An 18,381-nucleotide genomic window follows, 5' to 3' on the forward strand; every position below is an offset into this window, starting at 1 on the left:
TTGTTGAGAAAATAGGATGCGTGTGTAACACAACAACTCTGTGAGCTACCAAATTTGTTCCCTGCAATTTTACTTTCCGATGTATTTTTTTCTATGAATCAAAGTTTGTAAATAAGAGTACTAATGTTCGTATGATGAAACGGAACTTCTTCTCTTTGTAAAGTTAAATAAATGTGAGTAGTATAACGTCGCTAGGCAATGAAAACCTCGTAACTCAAATTGGTCAAATTTTACAGGAGAAACAAAAAACTAATTATAGAAATCACATGGGGACCTGATTAGTCAAATGTAGCGGTTTCTGCTGCACAATACGGATTGGGTCATTGGTACATAAGACTTTATTATGCACTTCAAATTGTCTGCCGGTATTTGGAGTTACGAGGTTTTTACAGTTATTCTTTTGGTAGTGATGGAGATAAGAGGCATGTAACGAGTGTACGGTTAAGAATGGAAATGAATGTATGTTTAATTTGTTTTAAAAAGTACTTAAACTTTGCATTATTTGTGTATTATGAAATATCTGTAATGATATATTGTTACAGATATAAAGTGGAACAAATAATTTCACATTGATCAAAATATTGGAATCTGGATGTTAATAAATTACATTGTTTAAAAAACATGGAAACAGTGTTGTGAGCTTTAATTAAACTTTTATTACTGTAAACGTTTGTGCAGTTTATTAACATTTATTATTGTTACTATTACTGCTACTATCACAATCACAGTCATAGGTGGCTGTAAATAAGTTTATTTTCGGCTGCAATTTTTTAGGCACGGACATGTTCTCTCATTACAAATGTGAGGCAGTGTGTCATAAAATGAATGCACATCCTTAGGAAGGACCAACTTTACTTGTTGCAAATGCATAAACTTTTCTGCACTGATCTTTAGTGGTGAACTGTAGAGAGGGGGCACCGTAAATGAGCTGGGTATGTTTGACATCCTTCTTGGAAGCGGTTCCTATGTATCGCTGAATTTCAATTTATATTTCATTTTTGCGGAGGGATCATACTTGAGACACCGGATATCAGTCACTGTTGGAACCTCAATTTTGGATTCTGGTCGAATAGACGAATACAATGAGAGTTTATCATAGGACTTGAAAACCGTGTGGCCCAAATAATTGACAACATAAGGTCTAGGACTTCGTCTTGCAGTAGTACAAACATCTACATATCCAGCAGCAGTTCAAAAATGTGTCTGTTTTTAACTTCCTTTCTATGGTGGAGTGCATAGAATCACACTCCATTTGAGTGTGACCTTTCTCCAGAAATGTTTGGACTATTGTAATGCCTTTCAGATTGGCGAAATGAGCCAGTGCATTACTCATGACAGTTTCGATTCTGGTGCGTGCATCCGTCGCTATAGAAAATAGTTTCTGAATCATTTTGGACGTACGTTTATATAAAATGTACGAGTATACTGACAAATTCCGAAGCTGTTAGTCCACCTTCACTCTCGTACCAATGGTAACAATAACCATCGTTACTTTTTGAATCATAAATGGTAAAGTTGTGGACCTTTAGTTTACTTTTACAGTACAGTGCAGATGCTTTTAGTCTGGGTGACAGCAGAAGTGCTTGGAGGTCCATAGTAAACACTCTAGCTGGTCCTAATTTATTAGCCGGCCGGAGTGGCCGTACGGTTCTGGGCGCTACACTCTGGAGCCGAGCGACCGCTACGGTTGCAGGTTCGAATCCTGCCTCGGGCATGGATGTGTGTGATGTCCTTAGGTTAGTTAGGTTTAATTAGTTCTAAGTTCTAGGCGACTAATGACCTCAGAAGTTAAGGCGCATAGTGCTCAGAGCCATTTGAACCATTCTGAACCTAATTTATCACTATTTTTCGCTTCATTTGCCTCAGTTTTTCGGGCCATATGCAAAGAGTATTCATTGTCTGAGATGTTGCCTGTCTGGTGAGAACAACAAAGATCGCACTGGTCCTTTTTAGGTGAAAATAAGATTATTTCCATCGAATACCTCGCAGAACCTCTTGTAAGCAGATGGGATTTGTCCTCTTTCCTTGCAAAATTGTATATATTTCCTATGTAGTTCTGATTTACTCTGCCAGTTAGGTTCCAAGCAGAGTTTTGTGGAAGGACTACGGTAGTAATGCGATTCCAGTTTCGGCAACTCTGGAAAAAAACCTGTAGGTGGTCCCGGTCGCCTACGGTGGACTGGAAGCCGAGGCATAGGCAACGAAACTTTGACAATATTCCACGTTTCCAACTCTTTACTATTCCGCGACACTATAAATCTGATGTTGATTGTCGTCCATCTGAAACTTTCGTTGGTCTCTCCTGCATTTGAGGCCCTTCTGCAAGCGTTCTTCCTGATGCAGTAGATGCCCATGTTCTGACACTCCATTCGCCCAAGCACAAAGTATTCAGAAACATAGTCTTGCAGACAGTTTTTCTCTGTCCTATTACAAAATTGTAATGTAGTGTGTTATAACGGTGAGATTTATTAGATTCTGAATTATTTCTGCGTCTTTTAACTGGAGCATAGTAGACATGGCTTCTAACAAAAAATTTTCTTTCACCCCAAGACATATCCTGCCAGAAATGATTAAATATTAGCTGTCTCCGCTCTTCTGTAATATCCTTGCAATTCCTGTTCCGATTAAAGGAAGAATGTTTACAAGTACATCGTGGTTTTATTTCTCTCCTAGTTCTGCTCATTGTTGGCCTCTTTTTGCCAAACTCATCTTCTTGCATTCCTAAATAATCCTGTCCCCTCTTATGTTTTTCTTTCTGCAAACTTTAAAGTGATTGACTGCTTTTCCTTTTACGGCGCTGCTTAGTTCTTTTTACTCCCACGTCAACTTCGTCATCGTCGTCTTCCATGCTGTTGTTACTGCTATAGTCATTTTTGTTTTTATGTGGATCATACACATCGCTACTGCCACTGGAGACATCATCCTCGCTGCTGTGTTCGAAAAGACTTTCAAACTCAGAAGTAGAATTCGCCTCTGTATTGGCTTCTTTTTCCGCATTATCTGTAGTGTAAACAATAATGTCATCAATAATATTCAAATAATTTAATCACCTCAACTTTCAAACAAGGATCTTATTCGAAGCTACAACAATATAAACTACGGTTTACCTTCATTTTTTGACGTTTTGTGGGTCTACTCTTTCTTTTGGTGCAGGACAAGGAGGAACCTAACTAGAATCTTCTTCCGGTGATTTTATACGATACGACCCGTTGTCGGCTTGTTTCACAAGGTGAAGAGTGAATTTACTGTTTTTACCCATATCTGAAAACAAAGTAGTTATTGTAGAATGTATAGGATTCTGTTAAGTTCTAAAATTAAAACCTCGTATGTACCGAGTGCAGTCTGCCTTACGCATCATTCTACAGGGTGATTCAAAAAGAATACCACAACTTTAGGAATTTAAAACTCTGCAACGACAAAAGGCAGAGCTAAGCACTATCTGTCGGCGAATTAAGGGAGCTATAAAGTTTCATTTAGTTGTACATTTGTTCGCTTGAGGCGCTGTTGACTAGGGGTCAGCGTCAGTTGATGCTAAGATGGCGACCGCTCAACAGAAAGCTTTTTGTGTTATTGAGTACGGCAGAAGTGAATCGACGACAGTTGTTCAGCGTGCATTTCGAACGAAGTATGGTGTTAAACCTCCTGATAGATGGTGTATTAAACGTTGGTATAAACAGTTTACAGAGGATGGGTGTTTGTGCAAAGGGAAAAGTTCTGGACAGCCGAGAACGAGTGATGAAAATGTAGCACGCATCCAGCAAGCATTTGTTCGCAGCCCAGGAAAATCGACACGCAGAGCTAGCAGAGAGCTGCAAATTCCACAATCAACTGTATGGAGAGTCCTACGAAAAACGTTAGTTATGAAACCTTATCGCCTACCTGAACGTCAACTACCCGAGGCGATGGATCGGCCGCCAGGCAGCCTGTGACAGAGCACTTCATCACTGGCCTCCAAGAAGCCCTGATCTTACCCCCTGCGATTTTTTCTTATGGGGGTATGTTAAGGATATGGTGTTTCGGCCACCTCTCCCAGCCACCATTGATGATTTGAAACGAGAAATAACAGCAGCTATCCAAACTGTTACGCCTGATATGCTACAGAGAGTGTGGAACGAGTTGGAGTATCGGGTTGATATTGCTCGTGTGTCTGGAGGGGGCCATATTGAACATCTCTGAACTTGTTTTTGAGTGAAAAAAAAACCTTTTTAAATACTCTTTGTAATGATGTATAACAGAAGGTTATATTATGTTTCTTTCATTAAATACACATTTTTAAAGTTGTGGTATTCTTTTTGAATCACCCTGTATTTCATGAGGTTATTATTAATTCTGGATGTTAAAATACAATACATAAATACCTAGAAATACTAACGCGTATCTGTAGCAATAAAGCAGTGTCGGGTCTGTGAGTCAAAAAGGTTACTATCACATCAAAAAACGTTTTAATCTCGGAGCACGTGTTCGCCCTGCACACTTAACAATGGCGATTACCGGAGATGCGAGGTTTTCAGCACAAACTACATATCGCTGGAGATCTGGGTTTTTCATTATTGCCGCTAGATGGCGACACCGTACATCTCGAAGAAGGGAGGTTTCAACAGGCTACGTGGCATAATTGTCTACATTTGGTAATGGAGATACGTGGATTTCATTGTCAGATGGAGTTAAGAGGTTTTCATTGCCTAGCGACGATAAGCTAGTGCTAGTAGACACGCTGGCTTAGTCAGGTCGATGCAATATTGTCAGAGAGTATAGTGAACTGGCAGTTGCATTATCACTGGACGCTCAGGTGCACCAACAGTTCAGCATAGCGCAGGCAGAACGTAAGAGTGTTGACAGAGAGAGACGAGTCGAGAAATGGTCGTAAAGCAGTGGTGCTAAAGTACGTAATGGCTCGGCGTACATTTGGTGTGGGCGGGTGGAGCATATGGCATTAAATTACTCAGGGTCCAATTTCATTTGTTACGGAGCTATAAGAAGAATAGCCTGTGCCACACATCGTCAACAACTATGCCTTACATTGCACCGACGACCTCTCTACCTGAAGTAAGATCCAACTAATTACTTGGTCAGACTTTTATACGGCTAGCCAGCGTCGTAGTTCATTTTGTGTTTGAATAATATTCAGTTATCCCAAAGTGTTGACCCTCATTTTTACCTAAGACAAAATTCCTAAGTCGGATTCATCCTATTCACTACTGACGATCCGAGAGAGTCCTAATGATTGAGAAACTATTACTGTTCTCTAAAGACCAGTTGCCACTGATGACCGTGCAGCTTCACTAGAATAAATAATAATTAATTGAAACCCTCAGCTTCCGACAGGTGTTGTTGATATACCTCGATGGGGACAGCTGAAAATGTGTGCCCAGACTGGGACTCGAACCCGGGATCTCCTGCTTACATGGCAGACGCTGTATCCACGAGTATGACGGGAAGCGTGCAAGGGATAAGTCCATGCAGTCGTGCTGTTCATTTCTGTCCTCGGTGGCTCAGATGGATAGAGCGTCTGCCATATAAGCAGGAGGTCCCGGGTTCGAGTCCCGGTCAGGGCACACATTTTCAGCTGCCCCCATCGAGGTATATCAACAACACCTGTCGGCAGCTGAGGGTTTCAATTAATCACCAACTATTACTTTGTTTTTATTAGAGAAATAATAGCAATTAAAAATTCAATAATTTTCGAAACAATAATTAAAGCAACTGCTTCAGTCTAGTAAGCAGTAAATTGAAAGACGGCGCTTAACAAAGTGAAATTCGGTAAAAGATATTTTTGTTGTAGTATTTCATGGGTAAATAAGTTTTTCATTTTACGCATCTCAGTTAGTCAAAAATATATGTTAACGTCTTGAGCCAGTAATTGTAGAAATTGCACAAAGTGACTAGCAGTAATTGTTAACGAATAATACAAAAATTTGAAGTTAAAAGAAACAAGTGAGTCAGTAATATCATGTTACGAATTTTGTCATCCTTATATATTCTAAATTTTGACTTTCCAAATTACGTACCTGTAATTCACAGGAAGGTGATTATTGAATGACACTATATCGTTACGCTACGGTCGCAGGTTCGAATCCTGCCTCGGGCATGGATGTGTGTGATGTCCTTAGGTTAGTTAGGTTTAAGTAGTTCTAAGTTCTAGGGGAGTGATGACCTCAGATGTTAAGTCCCATAGTGCTCAGAGCCATTTGAACCATTTTGAAAGCACTCAGAAATGAATAAACACAAATAACTTTTTGAGTGCCTTCGGCTGCTGAAACCTACCAGGGATAGGGAGGAGACGAACTGAACAGTGACTATCGACACCAGGAACGTCATAGACGGGTCCCCGAGTGTCGTCATGGAATCTGCAGTGGGACCGAGTACACTCCGCAGCTAGTGCAAGAACCACTACGCACTGGGCAGCCGCCGCTCCACCATGGTCGCTTGCGTCACCTTCTGGTCCTGAAAACCTGAGCTGACTCGACGGACGTCAGCTGGAATCCGACACGCAGTTGAATTAGTAACAGCCGAGGCTGCTGCAGAAGAACTATGACTTGTAAACACTGTGAATAAATAACACCAGTCTGTTACTAAAACTTCTTTTCAGAATATTTGTTGAACGTAGGTGTCCTTGAATCAATTTTTTATGCTGATTCTAGAAAGAACTACTGTTTTTGTCTATCGCGTCAGGTTTTGCATAAAATAAGAAGTAATATTTTGACGATTTTCACTGCCGAGCCCACCAATATATTCAAACACCATTTCTCGCAAGGTGAGTTTTTAATCAAAACGCATTTAAAAAATGAAATACATCTAAAAAATACTCCTCAGAACTCCCCTAATTGGTATCGTGATTACCTTCTATAAAAACAAGAAGTCGAAATTGTTCCATAAATTTTTGAAATTTCTCTTCTTTGACTTCTTTGTAGATGACAGTCCCTCTTCAACATCCAACATTAATCGGCGGTGTAGCTGCTGTCCAGTGCCGCAGGTACCTCCTCTTAACATCTCAGTGAAAACGTTCACTCTGCTCTTCAATATAATGTTCCAAATTTCCGGAAAGAAGTTGATACGTGAGTGTAGAAAGTGGACTTTCACACTCATTTAACAGCCCATCTTCAGCAAATGTTGCAACTTTTTTAACAATGGCCTTGTAATTAGATTCTTTGTTGTTGTTGTTGTGGTCTTCAGTCCTGAGACTGGTTTGATGCAGCTCTCCATGCTACTCTATCCTGTGCAAGCTTCTTAATCTCCCAGTAGCTACTGCAACCTACATCCTTCTGAATCTGCTTAGCGTATTCATCTCTTGGTCTCCATCTACGATTTTTACCCTCCACGCTGCCCTCCAATACTATATTGGTGATCCCTTGATGCCTCAGAACATGTCCCACCAACCGATCCGATCTTTGTTATTCCACAGAAAGTTCTCAGTAACTGATCAGTTTCTCCATTCTTCTGTAAAAGTTCCGTGTTAGTATTTTGCTTCCATGGCTTATTAAACTAATAGTTCGCTAATTTTCACACCTGTCAGCTCCTGCTTTCCTTGGAACTGGGATTATTATATTCTTCTTGAAATCTGAGGCTGAAAAGTGCTTGCAAGAAGATCGATAGAGGTCAAAGACAGACTCGCAAGAAACTCGCCGCCAATGGTTTTTCGGCCGCCAGTATTTATATCGCCCCCTCGGACGAGAGGCCCCAGTCGATTCCAGTCCGTCATCCAGCGAGTCAACGAGTCGAGTCATCCGTCGCAGCCCAGTGGGGGTCGCAGTAGCAGAGTTAGGTCAGCCTCTGGCTCAGAGACAGGCAACACATACCGACGAGAGTAGTGTACATAGCGGACTTCTAGTTCACCAGCAGTGAGACTAAGGTGGTCTATTACGAAGAGTTTGTACCACAACAATTGAACTATCTTGATTTAACTAAGTTTCTATCCTTATGCAGTTTGTATATATGCTTGCAGTTTGTGTTATAGAAACAGGATACCGGCCACCAACCAACATCCTCTCCTTGCTTCCCAAGGTACAGGCCTACAGTCACGAGACAACACAAAAATTTTATTTTGAATTCTTAGTTTACATGAATGTATTCGTAGGAGCATACTTATGTTACTGATGTATTCTGAATTAAGAAAGTAAATAAATTTCAGCTGCAAAATATGAGTATCTTTATTTTCATGATAAAGAGATGTTAACTGAGTGAAAAAACTATAAAAATATATGATCTCTTTGAATTAAAAGAAGCGGCAGTGAGAGGAGTTGCCACTAGGCGAATAATGGCGACTCAACAGACAAATTCATGAACTACAGGTAGTGTATTTTTAGAGCTTTATACGAATGTTTTAATATTTAGTCATAAAAGGCGAGTTCCCAACCACTATTTTCTCGCAGAAACAACTGCCATGCGTATACTTATTTCGAGTTCATAGATTTGTCGATTATTGCAGGTCTGCTGCATCATTTCACGCTGGAAATTTTGCTGAGGATTGGGAAAAAAACAAAAATTTACGTAGAGTTTGTTATTAGCCTGTGCAAAATAAAAGCATACGGCCAACGCCAGTGAGGCCAGCACAAAACTTGTCAGAGCAGACAGCGCACAGTGGTGTCTGGAACCATCGCTTTCAACTGCCGAAATGCCCTGAGAAACTGTGTCCAAAAAGGTCCACTTTCAGCTGAAGGAGCTTGTTTCATTGTGGTCGTCCGTGACGTCGTTATTACGGCGTCAATGGAGCCATAAGTTATAATTAAAAAGTACCTAATGTATCAAATTTTCATTTATATAGTCTCAAATCATACTGAAGACAAATTTTCTGTATGACTGAGTATCTCAAAAAGTTCAGTAAGTCCAGAGACTACCAGTCCTGTTTCTATTCAAATAATGTTTATAGTACAGTAATCGAATTTGGTTGCTTTTTTTTTTTTTTTTTTTTTTTTTTTTTTTTTTTTTTTTTTGAGTGATCAGTCTTCTGACTGGTTGGATACGGCCCACCACAAGTCCCTCTCCTGAGCCAACCACTTCAACTCAGAGTAGCACTTGCAGCCTACGTCGTCAATTATTCGCTGGATGTATTCTAATCTCTTTCTTCCTCTATTTTTTGCCCTCTACAGCTCCCTCTAGTACCGTGGAAGTCATTCTCTGATGTCTTAACAGATGTCCTATCATTCTGTCCCTTCTCCTTGTCACTGTTTCCTCATATTTCTTTCCTCTCTGATTCTGTGGAGAACCTCCTTATTCCTTATCTTTATCAGTCCACCTAATTTTCAACATTCGTCTGTAGCACCGCATCTCAAATGCTTCGATTCTCTTCTGTTCCGGTTTTCCCGCACTCCTTGTTTCACTACCATATAATGCTGTGCTCCAAACGTACATTCTCACATATTCCTTCCTCAAATTAATGTCTATATTTGAGACTGGTATATTGCTCTTGGCCAGGAATACTCTTTTGCCATTGCTGGTTTGCTTTTGATGTCCTCCTTGCTCCGTCCGTCATTGGGAATTTTTCTGTCTAGGTAGTAGAATTCCCTAACCTCATGTATTTCGTGTTCATCATATCCTGATGTTAAGTTTCTCGCTGTTCTCATTTCTGCTACTTCCCTTTACTTTCGTCTTTCTTCGATTTACTCTCACTCCATATTCTATATTCATTAGACTGTTCATTCCATTCAGCAGATCCTGTAATTCTTCTTTACTTTCACACAGGATAGCAGTGTCATCAGCAAATCTTATCACTGATACCCTTTCATCTTGAATTTTAATTCCAGTCCTGAATCTTTCTTTTATTTCCATCATTGCTTCTTCGAGGTACCGATTGAACAGTTGGAGCGCAAGGCTACATTCCTGTCTTACACCCTGATTAATCCGAGCACTTCGTTCTTGGTATTGCCTCTTGTAAGTACTATGTATTACCAGTCTCTCCCTATAGCTTACCCCATTTTTCTCAGGATTTCGGACACCTTGCACCAATTTACATTGTCGAACGCTTTTTTCATGTCGACAGAGGCTCTGAACGTATACTGATTTTTCTTTAGTCTTGTTTACAAAATGAAACTCACTACAAAATGTTAAACTATTACATCGTTCAACAGTGAAATTTAAACTGCGTGAAACTAGCTAGTATGTATGTATAATTGTTACATATGACAAAATGAAATTATTTTTCAGCGTTCAGGTCATACCACTTAAGAGTCTTACTGTAGCTATTAAGTAGATGGTAGTGACTGCAATTTGTCTTTCTGTGTCGTTGTAAAGTCGTTTTTTGTATAATGGAAGAAAAATTTTCTAAAGAAAATTAATCACGAAGGCGAGACCTATAAGCACTTGAGGGAAAAATTCCTACATTTGAGCCAATCAAAAGTCGAAGAATGACTCTCCGTTGGCCCAGAGATTCGGGATCTGGTCAACAAGAAGCAGTTTGGTGAAACGCTACATGGCGAAGGGATGGCTGACTCGGAGAGGTTTAAAATGTTTTGTGTCAATTTCTTAGGAAATAAGAGACCACGAAATTACATACGGTGTCGTGTTATGAAAAGCTTTTATGTGACATGTTTCCGAAAATATAATTCCTTGATAACCACCTCGAATTCTTTCCTGAAAACTGCGGATCACATTCTGACTGTCATGACGATCGATTTCATCAGGTTATTCCAGTCGTTGGGAAGAGGTGCGCAGTTCAGAGGATTCCTGCTATTTCGGCAGTTTCACTACTGCACTACTGCTAGAGGTACACCAGATGTAACTTACGTACAAGCGAGGAGCCAAGTGCAAAAACACAGCTAGTTAACTGATCAAAAATAATCTGTGAACTTATGCGACGTTTGGAAGTTAGGAGACGAGATCCTGCCGAAGTGAAGCTGTGAGAACGGGTCAAGAGTCGTGCTTGGGTTGCTCAGTCGGTAGAGCACCTGCCCGCGAAATTCCAAGGTCCCGAGTTCGACTTTCAGTCTGGAACGCAGTTTTAATCTGCCAGGAATTTTCAACATTTATGTCCTTCATTTGTTAGAAATTCATGAATTTTTGTGGTTGATAATACCAATATGAAGACGCAGACGAGGTTGGTTAGCTTAAGTCGGTGTTTACATAGTGTATGTCTGTCTGTCTGTCTGAGTACAGTTTCTTCAGGCAAGTCCTCATCATCACTGTCTCTGGAGCTAGGCAGACGCGCGTATACGAAGATCTCGCTAAGTTAAGTGATTAATATTGAAATAAGAGCTAATTTAGTTAATATTACATTTTAGACTTGTGTATATACTTCTTCTCTAGGCTATCTATTGAAGGTTTCGCTTTTCTGACCGTATTTAGATCGAAAAGGAAGTATTTCTTCAAAGGCCGGTAGTCACTAGTTTTGTTTACGTTTTTTAGTCGTAACATTTGTGCGAGCGTAGATTTTCGTTTTTGACTAAAGTTATCTGTTCAAAGTCAAATTAATTCGTGTCGATTATACAGAGTTTAGGTAGTTAAAACTTTCGGAAGTAAGTTTAAAAGTTTGCGTTAGGGTTTATTTACGGATTAGTAGGCTACAGGTTACGAATTTACTGTGGTCTTGTGCCAACTTATTCTCTGTTTTTGTGTTAAGTTTGTCTATCAAACCATGTGTGACAAATGTGGTGGTTGCCGTAGAAATTAGATAGAGGGGGTGTTCTGTCTAGACAGTAAGTTATGGTTTCATTGGGGGCGAATGTAACGGCGAGGAAACGAGGGTAGAAAATGAGGCTCTTCCATGGCAGTGTAGGTTATATAGAAAGGACAGAAAAATCACTGAACAGGAGGCAAAAATTTGTGCACTTAAGGCTGGATTATAAAACGCGAACTTGAAATTATGTAGGTTAAGGGAGGAAAAAGGGACTGGGAACTGGGGAAAGTAGCAAGTAACGGGCGAAAAAAGGAAACACTTGAAAAAACTCCAGAAATTCAATTAGTAAAGCAGTTTGACTTGCTATCTGGAGGAAGGGGCTCACCCAGATGTAGCTGAAAGTAGGTTGAAGCAGAATATTAGCTTAAAGAAAAAAGACAGGTCGAGATCAAACAAGAATAGGAAAAGAAGAATTCTGCTTATAGGTAGCAGTCATGGGAGGGGTGTGGGTCAGCCGCTTCAGGAGAAATTGGGTGCAGAGTACCAGGTCACAAGTATTGTGAAACCAAGTGCTAGTTTTAGCCAGGTGACAAAAAACTCGGGTCAGCTATGCAGGGACTTTGAGAAGGAAGATCAGGTAATTATAGTTGGGGGAGCAGGAAACAGCCTGGCTATGAATCCAAGATACAGTATCAGTAGTGACCTGGATAAAATAGGAGCAGAAAATGAGCACACAAATGTGGGGTTTGTGGAGGTCTTACAGCGCTATGATCAGCCCTGGGTAAACACTGCTGTAAGGCATATTAACATTGAGCTGAACAGGATGCCCCAGACACCGGCAAAATCTCACATAAGTGTTGTTCCAGTAAATGCTTTGGTAAGTGGGGTACACTACACATGGCCTGCATCTGAATAGGATGGAGAAAAATAAGTTAGCTTCTCTCTTAGCAGAAACTGTAAGGAGGTCCACAGTCACACAAGGGGTGATCCCTGTGGTTTATGGGTGCAGGCAGACAGGTTTTTTAGGTTAAAGCCAAAGTCAAGACAGATGACAATCAAGGTAAACAGAATAAAAGAAACTTCATGTACAGCAAATAGGGGTAAAGCTAAGGGTAGTATCAACTTACGTCATCAAAATATCAAGGGAACAAAAAATTAAGTAGATGAGCTATTAGTGTGTTTAGATTAGTGTGTTAAGAATGAGATTGATATACTCTGTCTGTCTGAACACCATGTAACTGTGGGCATGGATAGTGTAACTATAAGTGGGTGTAATTTAGCATCTTACACTTGTAGATCTAGGATGAATAAAGGAGGAGTTGCCATTTTCATAAAACAAGGGTATAAATGCAAAACTGTAGAAGTAAGCAACTTTTGTGTTGATCAGCACTTTGAGGTTTGTGTATGTGAACTTCAGGTAGATAATGTAGTATTGATATTAACAACAGTGTACAGGTCTCCATTAGGAGACTGGGAACTGTTGATAAAAATGTTTGACTCCCTATTACGCTGTCTGTCAGACAAACAGAAGAAGTTATTAATCTGTGGTGATTTCAGTGTAAATTTTCTAAGTAATTCTGATAGGAAAAAGTGAACTAGAAGTATTATTAACAACATATAACTTAGAATCAGTGATCAGTTTCCCTACACGTATAGCTCAAGACAGTATCATGCTAATAGATAATGTATTTGTACAGAAAGAGGATGTAAAACAAACACATGCTTTCCCTGTGGTAAATGGATTGTCAGACCATGATGCACAACTAATTAACTTACAAAACCTAACAGGGTGTACAGTTCGGAAACCATTAAGTAAAAGTGTGAGGTCGTTCAATCCGGTATCTACAGAGCACTGCAGAGAAAGCTTAAAAAATGTTAATTGGGGGGATATATATAATGAGCCTAATGCTCATGATAAATGATATATATTTCTTGATAAATTTATATCCGTTTTCGAACATTGTTTCGCAAAGAAAATTACTAAATGTAACACCAAACACTTTTCAAAGAAACCTTGGATTACTACAGGTATTAAAGTGTCTTCAGAAAGAAATAAAAACTGTATGAGACAGCAAGAACTAGTAAATATCCAGAAGTAGTTTTACACTATAAAATTTATTGTAACATACTGAGAAAAGTTGAAAGGAAATCAAGAAATATGTATGTTAGAGAAGAAAGTAACAACTCTGGCAATAAAATCAAATCAATATGGAATGTTGTTAGAAGGGAGACAGGAAAAGTAACCACTGGGGTAGGTAGTATTAATATTAAAGAGAACGAGACCATCCTAACCAACAGTACACAAGTAGCTAATGTATTTAACAACCATTTTTTAAGCATAGGAGAAAAAATTGGGGAGAGCAGTTCAAAATAAAAAGCCAGATGGAACATGGAAGAGCCTGTTTTGAAAAAATTTAGTCAGATTAAGTTTCACCTAACAACCACTTGTGAAATAAGTAAAATTATTAAATCTTTGAAAAATAAACGTTCTGTTGGAGTAGATGACATCTCTAATAAGATATTAAAACAATGTGGAGCAATTACAGCAGATGTTCTGAGTCACATATGTAATGCATCACTAACTCAAGGTATTTTCCCAGACAAGTTATAATATGCCATTGTCAGGCCTCTCTACAAAAAGGGGGACATCATAGATGTAATTAATTATCGGCCAGTATCCTTGCTTACAGCATTTTCAAAAATCTTCGAGAAAGTAATCTACCGAAGAGTGTTTAGCCATCTCAACAGTAATGGGATACTTAGTAAATCACAGTTCAGATTTCAAAAATGCTGTTCCACTGACACAGCAATATACGGTTTCACTGTCCACATAATTGAGTCTTTAAATAGTAAAATGTCTCCAATAGGAATTTTCTGTGACTTGTCCAAAGCATTTGATTGTGTGAACCATGACATTATGTTACAGACATTACAATTCTATGGTATAAATGGAATAGCATATGAGTGGTTTAAGTCCTACCTACAGAACAGGTTGTCAAAAGTTTCTTTATATGGGTTAAGTGATTTAAATAAGTTTGCCACTTCATCTAACTGGGGTAAAATTACATTAGGTGTTCCACAGGGTTCAATCATGGGTCCCCTTCTGTTCTTGATTTATGTGAACGACCTCCCTTCCTATCTGAAACAGGAAGCTGAACTGACACTGTTTGCTGATGATACAAGCATCATTAAAATCCAGTAAAAGAAAGTCCAATTGAAAATGATACAAATAAGGTCTTTGGAAAAGTCATTAATTGGTTTTCTGCAAATGGACTTGCTCTAAACTTTGAAGAAACACAGCACATCCAATTTTCTACTGCAAAAAGTACAGGTCCTTCAATAAATATAGCACATCAACAGAAATCAATAGACAGGGTAGAGCATACTAAGTTTTTGCATGTACACATAGATGAGAATCTTAATTGGAAAATTCATATTTTGGATCTTCTTGCCAATTTCGAGGATATAGAAATTAGAAAGCTGACATACTTTTCATACTTTCGCTCTCTGATGGCATACAGAATAATATTTTGGGGTAACTTAGCATTTAAACAAAAAGTATTCACTGCTCAAAAGAAAGTGGTTAGAGTAATGCATGGAGTTCATAGTCGCACATCTTGTAGGCATCTTTTTAAAAGATTGGGAATTCTTACAACAACCTCACAGTACATTTACGCACTAATGAAATTTACTCTCAACAATGGGACCAGTTTAAAAACAACAGTGACATTCATAATCATAATACCAGAGAAAATAATGACTTACACTATCCTTTACTCAACCTATCTTTGGCACAGAAAGGTGTGAAATATGCAGCTATAAAGATTTTCGACAAATTACCAGATGAAATAAAATGTCTGACAGACAGTAGTAAAAGCTTCAAAAATAAATTGAAATCATATCTAATTGACAACGACTTCTGCACCATAGATGAATTGTTGAATAGGAATAAATAAATCTATAAAATAGTATATGCATTTTGTGCCATTTAATGGAATGGGGTATGTAACAAAAATATTATTCTTTAACTCTGTATTGTAATATATATATACTGTACTAAAAATTTTGTTTCATATGTGCATTTCTTGTGCACTTGACACGTTCCACATCATAATAGCTACCATACCGTGCAAATGATCAATGGAACATGCAAACAACTAACTAACTAACTACACTTGGGATGCAATAGGTTGAGAAGCTGCAGCCCCATGGGCTCCACCAAGGACTTTTTCAGTCACCTGTACACTTATTGCTCAGGATGGAATTAACTGCCTTCAGGCTCTTCACAGAGAGCAAGACATTCCACCACCAAGCATGTGTGGTAGTTTACGGTGAGACACAGTATTAAATATTTCATAATCCATTCTACACCAATGTCTTTCCTTGAACTGTGTCTCTATTGAGGAAATACATTGCCATTATCTGTTTACGATAATCTGTTGTAGACTAGTGTAGAAAAAACATAAACGACAGCAAACAAAAATAAAGTTTTATATCTGATATATTTATATTTGTCAGCATTCAAACAGATGAAACTTGGCCAACACCGCACGCATGTTGAGTACTGCACACGTCGGACGCCAACAGATCCTTCAGCACCAGGAGGAGCAGCGACAGCACCATGTCCAACCCGGATACCTGAAAGGTCAAACCAGGTCAATGTCGGCACCAGTCACAGGCTGTAGATCCATGCAGATTAGGTTAAAGCAGCAGGTCAAGAGATAGGTGTGAGCCTCATGGAGCACATGACCTGTTTTTCTATTGTTACATTCGGTATGAGCACATCGCAGCACAATGTGACTCGTCATCAAGACATTCGTGGATTCTCTAACACAAAAAAATATAGCACTGAGGGTGCCATACCGTTTCATATAGTATTTACCTGCTCTCTTTCAAATTCTAAAGGTGGCAGGGGTAAAATACAGGGAGCAAAAGGCTATTTACAGAAACCAGATGGCAGTTATAAGAGTCGAGGGACATGAAAGGGAAGCAGTGGTTGGGAAGGGAGTAAGACAGGGTTGTAGCCTCTCCCCGATGTTATTCAATCTGTATATTGAGCAAGCAGTAAAGGAAACAAAAGAAAAATTCGGAGTAGGTATTAAAATCCATGGAGAAGAAATAAAAACTTTGAGGTTCGCCGATGACATTGTAATTCTGTCAGAGACAGCAAAGGACTTGGAAGAGCAGTTGAATGGAATGGACAGTGTCTTGAAAGGAGGATATAAGATGAACATCAACAAAAGCAAAACGAGGATAATGGAATGTAGTCGAATTAAGTCGGGTGATGCTGATGGAATTAGATTAGGAAATGAGACACTTAAAGTAGTAAAGGATTTTTGCTATTTGGGGAGCAAAATAACTGATGATGGCCGGCCGCGGTGGTCTCGCGGTTAAGGCGCTCAGTCCGGAACCGCGCGACTGCTACGGTCGCAGGTTCGAATCCTGCCTCGGGCATTGATGTGTGTGATGTCCTTAGGTTAGTTAGGTTTAAGTAGTTCTAGGTTCTAGGGGACTGATGACCACAGATGTTAAGTCCCATAGTGCTCAGAGCCATTTGAACTGATGATGGTCGAAGTAGAGAGGATATAAAATGTAGACTAGCAATGGCAAGGAAAGCGTTTCTGAAGAAGAGAAATTTGTTAACATCGAGTATAGATTTAAGTGTCAGGAAGTCGTTTCTGAAAGTATTTGTATGGAGTGTAGCCATGTATGGAAGTGAAACATGGACGATAAATAGTTTGGACAAGAAGAGAATAGAAGCTTTCGAAATGTGGTGCTACTGAAGAATGCTGAAGATTAGATGGGTAGATCACATAACTAATGAGGAAGTACTGAATAGGATTGGGGAGAAGAGAAGTTTGTGGCACAACTTGACCAGAAGACGGGATCGGTTGGTAGGACATGTTCTGAGGCATGAAAGGGATCACCAATTTAGTATTGGAGGGCAGCGTGGAGGGAGACCAAGAGATGAATACACTAAGCAGATTCAGAAGGATGTAGGTTGCAGTAGGTACTGGGAGATGAAGAAGCTTGCACAGGATAGAGTAGCATGGAGAGCTGCATCAAACCAGTCTCAGGACTGAAGACCACAACAATATATATATATATATATATATATATATATATATATATATATATATATATATATAACTGATACATGTGTTTTGTTTTCTTTGAGTGTATATGTGTATATATATGAAGCAGTTATCCGAATGGGACGGAAATTGGTAGCCGCGATCTACATGTACATAAAACAAATGATTACAGTTTCAAAAAAGTTAGATGATTTATTCAAGGGCAAGAGCTTCAAAAATTGGGCAAATCATTACGTATTGGTGCGCTTCTGGCTCTTATGAAAGCAGTGATTCGGCTTCGCATTGGTTGATAGGGTTGTTGGACATCCTCCTGAGGAAAACTGCGTCAGATTCTGTCCAATTGGCGTATTAGATCGTCAATGGTTGGAGAGGCCTGCTCTTAGTGCTCCAAACGTTCTCACTTGGGGAGAGATCCGGTGACGTTGCTGCCCAATGTAGGGTTTCGCAAGAACGAAGACAAGCAGTACAAACTCTCGCCATGTGTGGGTAGGCATTATCTTGCTGAAATGTAAGTCCAGGATGGCTTGCCATGAGGGCCAACAAAGCGCAACGTGGAATATCATCGACTTACCTCTGCACTGTAAGTGTGCCGCAGATGACAACCAAAGGGGTCCAGCTATGAAATGAAATGGACTTCAGACCATCACTCCTGGTTATTACGTCGTATGCCAGGTGATACTGAGGATATTATCCCAACGCTCTGGTATTTGGGGCTCAGTTCGAAGCGGACTTATCACA

General features: G+C 39.5%; 1 non-coding gene across 1 annotated transcript; it reads left to right on the forward strand.

Annotated features, from left to right (window-relative positions):
- Nucleotides 1–5,480: 5,480 nt before the first annotated feature.
- On the forward strand, nt 5,481–5,555 carry Trnai-uau (transfer RNA isoleucine (anticodon UAU)). Its single transcript has one exon. It is a non-coding gene; the product is annotated as a tRNA-Ile (tRNA).
- The last annotated feature ends 12,826 nt before the right edge of the window (nt 5,556–18,381 follow it).

The sequence above is a fragment of the Schistocerca nitens genome, chromosome 10, assembly GCF_023898315.1.
Source record: "Schistocerca nitens isolate TAMUIC-IGC-003100 chromosome 10, iqSchNite1.1, whole genome shotgun sequence".
NCBI classification, from domain to species: Eukaryota; Metazoa; Arthropoda; class Insecta; order Orthoptera; family Acrididae; genus Schistocerca; species Schistocerca nitens.